Raw genomic sequence first — 7,538 nt, 5'->3', positions numbered from 1 at the left:
AAAAAAAAAAAATATGTACGGTGCAAACGTAGGTCCTATGGGCAGGGTTGCCTTCAGACTGTAAGCATTGGGTTGAAGCGGAGAGTGTTGGTTAAATACATAATAAAGCAGTAAAATCCAGACTAGGTTGAGATAGGACACCTTTGACAAAAAAACAAGTGTTGGTAAATCGATAGTACAGGAATCACAAACCTTCGTTGTTGATCGCCTACAGAGAGTACAACACCCCGACTACCATACCACATTTACCGTTCTCTTGCTCGACAAAGACATGGCCTTCAAAATCGAGCGCTGACACTGACGGATGTAGCGTGATTTTACTTCAAGGGCAAGCTTTTATTGAAGCTAGTTCTGGAACTATTGTTAGCCGAAGACGGCAGGTATCACCTAGTACCCGATAATTATTACTTAGAGCCAGATAAGCGAGAATCTTTCTTATCGTTCACACGCATCGCGATTCACTGATTCTCATGTGCCATGTTTGTCTGAACGAACATGCATGGATTGTATCGAAAGCTCGAAGTAGCTTTATCTAAGCCATGATCATGTGCATCGTGATGTTATAATTCTTTCTCGAAGTTGCGCTAATATCAGTAACGGTACTTGTTGACACGCTTGCATACTTATCGCAAAATAGTTGAGGGTAATGGAATCAGAGTTTGCCAGACTGCACTTGGGCGCTAAGCAATATGACGATCGCAGGGCTGATCATCGGGAACTGGCGATATCCCAAGAAAGAATCATTGATGGAAAACCCACTTTTAGTTTCGTACTTCAACCTCAGACGTTGTAACGTACCAGTCTTTCGACCAAACTTTTACTTTGAATTCTTCCGTCTGTAACACTGATTTTGTTCTACAAATTCATTTGAGACGAGAGCATGCGATCTACTGTCACTACAGAAAGTCCTTTTTGACGCTATCAAAACTATCACGATCGAGATGGGGTGGGTTGTCTATCTAGGTGGGTTGTCTAAAAAATCTAAGTCATGAGTCGGGTGTCCGAGCCATGTACGCCGTTTATCTCCTTCGAAGCGCATGTACAGGATTGCTAAACACATCATCCACAGCTAATCGTTGGTACTTTTATCTGCGGTATTTGAGAAATCTTTCGATCAGCTTTTGCACCATGTTGATAACACGTATCGATTGTGTGTAGTCTTTGGTTTAAGAACGTTATCTGCTTCGCGTGTAGCTCAGCTACATCTTTGTTGTCAAGATAACAAATTGAGGCTATTTGTCCATTTAGTAAGCCACCGTTATGAACATGAGACGAAACAGAATCCTGCAATAGAACATAATTCTGTTGGTTGTGCAATAGAGATGGGATGCCACTTCTGCCATACCACTTCGTCTTTCACAGGTGGGCTACCAGGATTTTGCCCTAGTTTTCTGAGGAATATATTACAGTAAAATTTAGGTAGATTGCGACTCTTAGATCTCAGGAGAGATCCGAAGGAGAGATAGGATAGATCCTAAGGAAAGATTGGATAAGATAGGATTGATCCTAAGATCTCTTGACCAACATTGACCTGCTTATATCTACTATGACAATTATTGGCTGGGTCAGCTGATTGTTAATTTTGATCCAAATCGGCATCACGAAAATCGTCGATACTTCTGGCTGCCAGAATCGCTATCATACTAATAGTCATTTAATAGCGGCATCTATCGACCTTAGATACAAACGTCTTACTGAGATCACCGAATGCAGACTCATTACATTACATGTTCAGTAACCGCAAGGATCTCGGTGAGATTTCGTTTTGAAAAGTCTGTTTTAGAGCAAATACAATTCGAGGGATATATATACGACAAGCCGCTGGAAACTACCAATGTTACAGGCGACGCATTACAACCTAGCAAATTTATTGTAAGATAATCATAAAAAACAGTACAGCAAATTTACTGTAAGGTAATATTATTAATCATAAAAAAACAGCAAATAACAATATCTACCATAAAAACACTTAGAATAAGTTGTCAGTTCTAGGCTTTTCTACTTCACAGAAGTTTTGATCTAAATTTTCAAGTTTTCTGAATCAGTTTAGGTAATCAGCCGTTCATAGGAAAAGTGTGTGCGTGTAGACGCGGATCCAGGAAGCGAGCCTACAGAGACGTCCCTCTACATATTCACAGATATGAGCAAATCATTCGTTTATTATTATCTGCTAGGGTACCACAGCCAAACCCACTATACTGCACCGCGCATATATAAAAATTTAAGTATCTGCACTATCTCGGCAATCACAAGAATCAAAGAATCAGATATTCGTAATGTGGCACCAATGACGCATTACATCTAAAAGCTACAAGTGAAAGTCATCACTTATGTTGGTTACTGGGTTTGGCAAAAGTTTAGATTAATGGGAAACGAAGGAGGTTTCTTCCCCTGAGGTTGCTCTCTAAATAACACCAAGTAGCCACGACATAGTGGTGTAAGGCACGTAATTCGTCATAGATTACTATCATAATATTACAGAGAACCTTGTGCAAAGATCGGAATGCTTAAGCAGCTTTGAACCGCGGTTACCCAAAAGACAAAAAATAGTAGTTGGTTTTCACGCTCCCCAGGATAACTCCTTCTGAGACAGATGTTTTTATCTGTAAGCAGGGTCCCCAGAGATTGTTCTGGTCGGACCCAAAAGTGCGACAGTATTTTGCGGCTTCAGAGCAAGCTCTTCAAGGAAGAAGCGGTTGGGAATAGCAAGTAGAATATCAAGGCGTTGATTAAAATAACGATCGAGTGCCCTCTTGCGGTGAACGATATAGGTGAGTCGCAACACCGAGTGGTGAGCCATCATGCAGGGTGTTAGAGTCCTTGTAATTGTTTGGTGGTCCTAGGGATACCTTTTGCCAGCCCAAAAAAGCATTTTATAGAGCTTGAACGGCTACCTCTGGGGATTGAATGCAAGGAGTCGCAATCCAATTAAATCGCCAAGTTGGCACGAAAGAAGGGCTGAGCGCATCGTTAATATGGATAAGACTGCAAATGAAAACACTTTAAGAGTTGTGGGTATAGAGACTGAAACTGTTTTCTGAAAATCCGATGCAATCAATAGACCTGTCACAGGTGTTGACCCTGGATTGAAGAGTGTGTTATGACAATGACTAAATTTCTCAAGAAAAATCTAGCGAATGATGTTATTAATGACGTCGTTAACGCCTTATCCAGTGCAAATTACGACGAGGTAAAGGTCAAATAGAGCAAACGTCCCACTTGGTACCGACTTTCTGTGATACGGGGTTACACTTATCCTGGTATGAAAGGGGTGTCACGCAATATGGTGTGACCGTACAGAGGTGTGGTTTATTCACGACGGTATAATCACACAATGGAGTGGCTACACTGTAACAAGAAGCCACTACGTGGCGGTGTTGCCGGTATTCGTTTAAGTAAGGAAAATTTAGAAAGTTAGATTTAGACGGCTCTGCCGCAAATTGAGCGGAAGAGTATATTTGCCTTGGATTAAGGTTGAGAGTACTCTTGGAGGTAGCGGATAGCGATCCGCTACACTCGTACTGGTTCTAGTATAGAACGAAGGTCGGGGAGCTTCCTCTGAGCAAAGAACTACGGCAGCCCCGCTGCACTTGGTAGCAGTAGTAGTCAATCTACACCTAACGTTGTTACGACTGATCCTCTGTGAGGATGGAGCAAATTCTCCTATTTGCCCCAAGGTATGTAGGACGGGCTTCAAAATCTGATATCTCTGCTTGGCCCTCAGGGCGTGCAACACCTTGCTTTGCAAGGACCTGAAGCGATAAGCACGCGCCTAAAGGCAATATTTGAGCTATGAAAATGTTCTGCTAGGGAACCTTGAGCAGAAGATGACGGCGTCGACAGCATTTATGACGCCACCGTCGACGACGGGTTCCGCACATGGTGAGCGTTGAAACCTTCGAGAGAAAGGATGGAGATAATCTTCTTCTTTGGGTGAGATAGACCGAGATGGCTATGTCATTCGTCATGCATCAGAACGAGCAACGGCAGGTCGCGCTAGCTATCTCCCGACTCGGAGCGGGACGCGAAAATGGGCACTTACATTCGGTGCTTCGGTTAAAGCGGCGTTCCCCTCCTGGAAGAAGCTGGAGCGTCAGCTTTTGCGAGTATTCTCGCCGCCTAATCAGGCATAATGCGTGCGATCGCGTTTCATTGCCGCCCGGAAGGGCAAGAAGGAATTGGTGGACCTTATCCAAGAGTTGAGCACTCTCATTGCTGGGATGGCAGTCGAATCTTACCCCGAGGCGGTCACAGTGGCCGTCTTTATGGAGGACCTCCGCATTGGCGTGACCATAATAGAAGTCATCCGTGTGCATCCGTCTTCATTTGAAGAAACGGTGATTGTGGCTTTGAATGCTAACTTCAACTTTAGGTCGGCACGGCTTAGTTGGAATGCACGCATTCATAGCTCGTCGAGCGAGCCTGAGCCGATGGATCTCAGCTAAGCTGAGAAAGTGTGGTGAAAGCTTCGAGCTGCCGTGCAGCATTCGAATACTCGACGTTGTTTTGTCGGTGTAGACACCCGTCACCTTCGGACGAGTTGTTCCCTGCACAAGGCGCGTCACGGTTCATCGAACCGACGTCCCGCTTCTTACCACATTGATTCGTCGCAGAGAAACGACAACATCCAGTAGGCGCGGGGCCCCTTACCGAAGAAGAACTGTGTTATGTTGAGCCTAAAAGTGTTGAAAGGCAGCAGGGCCCAGCCTCGAAAAGCTCCGTGCTCTTGATCACGGGACGTGTATGCAAGCCGGGCTTGCTGGTCGAAAAAGCGACCGTGAAGGGCTTTGAGAAGCCATTTAAATCATTATCGACTTTGGAGCGTCGGGTATGCTGATGAACGAAAGCGCGGCTGAGTGACTCCTGACACCGGGGACTTGTGTCACGGTGCCGAGGGTCCCTGTGGACCTCGGTGTCAACTGTCTTGATTTCTTAAGCAAGGAACGTTGCTTAGTCTTAAATTTCGATGCAAGGTATGACCTATCTTTGGTATGGCATGGTTGGAACACCATGATTTTTGGAGTAATTGGAGGTCGAAGACCTTAAGTGCTTCGCGCACGTCTCCTAGTGGAGCTTTGGCGAGTCATGATCCCACCTCTTCTAGAATGTAGAAGCGCTATTAGTGCGGGAACTGGACCGGGACGGTCAATGTGCTGGATGCCATGTATCAGAGTTGTCGACCACCGAAGGTGTATTGGGCCGAAGTCTCGAGCATGAATTGCGGGCTAAATGTGGAGTGGATCGTAATCCACTGAACACTGATCACGTTACGAAGCAGTTGCTGCATGCCAAGAGTGGCATGGTCGGCCAAGAACCGGGGCATCGAGGGCGAGGCCCCAGTGATGCACGTGAATTGACACGTTCTTCGCTGAGCACTGGTCACGTTACGAAGCAGTTTCTGCATGCCAAGAGTAGCATGGTCTGACGAGATCCGAGGCATCGAGGGCAGGCCTATTCTGATGCGCATGGAGTGGCCCATTATCCACTCGACGAAGACATCGAAAATAGCAGCTTTACGTCGGATGGTGTTGATAACATCAAGGCTTTGATGGAGCAAGGAATGGAGAACCTGGACGACGCTGAGTGAGGGCTCCCACTGGTCTCTGCGGAACGTAAAACCTCTGCGTCGAAGCGACAGCAACGCCAAATGCTCGCTGCAAGACGATGTGTCTACCGTGCACGATAGCTCACAGCTATAAAGCCTTGTCCACGGTATAACGGGAGAGGAAGACGGCAACGTCACCCTCGAGGCTATTCCGGCGGTGGATGCTCTTCTTGAGCTGGACGAGATATCCTTCGAATAGTTTGGCGGTGCCATGAAGGCAGGTCATTTAGTCGAGGTGGTCATAATACGGCCGAACGAGGGTTAAACCCGTCGTCGCTTCTGCATGAAGCTACACCAGGAGGGGCTGAACGCACGAAGTGGATTGTTGAACCTGAAGGACCCCTCAGATCCGTACTATTTTTTGGTAAGAAAATATCAAGACGTCGTCTCCAAAGACCCGCCGTCGATCCTACCTCCGGACCGAGGTGTACGTCATGAGATCGACCTGGTTCCAGAAACCAAATACAGCGTAAAACGCCAATGGCCTCTGCCTAAGGAGCAGTGTGACGTCATTGACGCCTTTATTCGTACAAAGCACGACGCGGAAATGGTTTGTGGAAGCAAGTCTCTCCAATAGACATCCGCGTTTTGTGTCCAGAAGCCGAACAACATGTGGCATGTCGTTCTTGCTTACGATAAGCTAAACGATACCACCATTCCGACACAGACGCCGATATCTAGGGAGGATGTATTCCCGAACAATATGGTTGGCTGTACAAAGTACGGTGCACTCAACTTGGTCGATGGTAATTACCAATTGCTCATGAGAGTATGTGATATTCAGCTAACAGCGATGAGTACTCTGAGCAGCATGCTCTGCGAGTGGCTGTTGATGCCCCAAGGGCTGTCAAATGCACCAGCAACATTAAATCGTCTTTGACGCAATTGTTTCGGCCCCACGGGGCGTCAGAATTTTTTTTTGTAGAAAACGTCAATCTGAACACGTCGTAGAGGCGTTGCTTATGGATGGTCAACGAATAGGTCCGGTGATTACCACGCTCTACTAAGTGCAGAACTTTATGCAAAAGAAGATAAAATATTTGCGACCATTCATCACGATAAATGAAAGATTTAGCCTGTATCAGAAAGCTACCAAAAGCTCGTGCGCCTTGACTTGTCTTCATCTTTCCTCCCGACGAGGGAGGCAAAGCAAAGTATCATTTTTTGTATGCCAACGACGTTGGTCGTTCATCAATCAAATTATTGAAAGAAAGGTTTGTTATTGCTGACCCTATCGCCCGGGTTTGGCGCAGCACTACTAAGTGAACATCCAGTGTCTTAGTCTTCTGTCCGAATCAATACCTTGTATGATTTGGATGTTTAGATGATTCTGTCGATGAGAGAACATTTTAATATGCTGATATAATCTCGGATACCAAATTTTGATGTGTGTTACAATTGTACTGCGTGTTATGAGACGTGCTTGAACTTATTGCGCAACATTAATCATGCAAGCACCACCAATAAATCAAGCAAAAATGCTGAGACCCCGATTGATTGTTGGGAATACTTTATATGCTGAGTGAATGAATAGGATTCCACTCGTGTCAATGAGGCTAGGTTCAATATTATTTAACGTGGTGAAATATCAAATGCTCAGGTGATGTACCAGAATCACTTGCAAGAAAACGATCCAATTGAGCTTCAACAATATTACTTAGAACTAGTACTACATATGATTGCAACCAAAATCAAAGCAAAAGCTTTGAGCCTAATACGCTCTAGGATCGCGCAATGCTTATCACTGAAGTTTAAATTTCCTAACACAACTGTTCTTTTGACGATCAAACAAAATATTTTGTCCAGCAGCAATAAAAGGAAGCGGCGCTACTGCTTCTTTGTGACACTTAGAAGTCTAACAGTGGTCGTATTCCAATCTTGAATTTGGCATGTCGTGTCAGATCGTAGATTGGGACAAATAAATTTGTGGATT

Source organism: Plasmopara halstedii (genome assembly GCF_900000015.1).
Source record: "Plasmopara halstedii genome assembly, contig: Scaffold_1583, whole genome shotgun sequence".
NCBI classification, from domain to species: domain Eukaryota; phylum Oomycota; class Peronosporomycetes; order Peronosporales; family Peronosporaceae; genus Plasmopara; species Plasmopara halstedii.
This window is presented reverse-complemented; position numbering follows the sequence as displayed.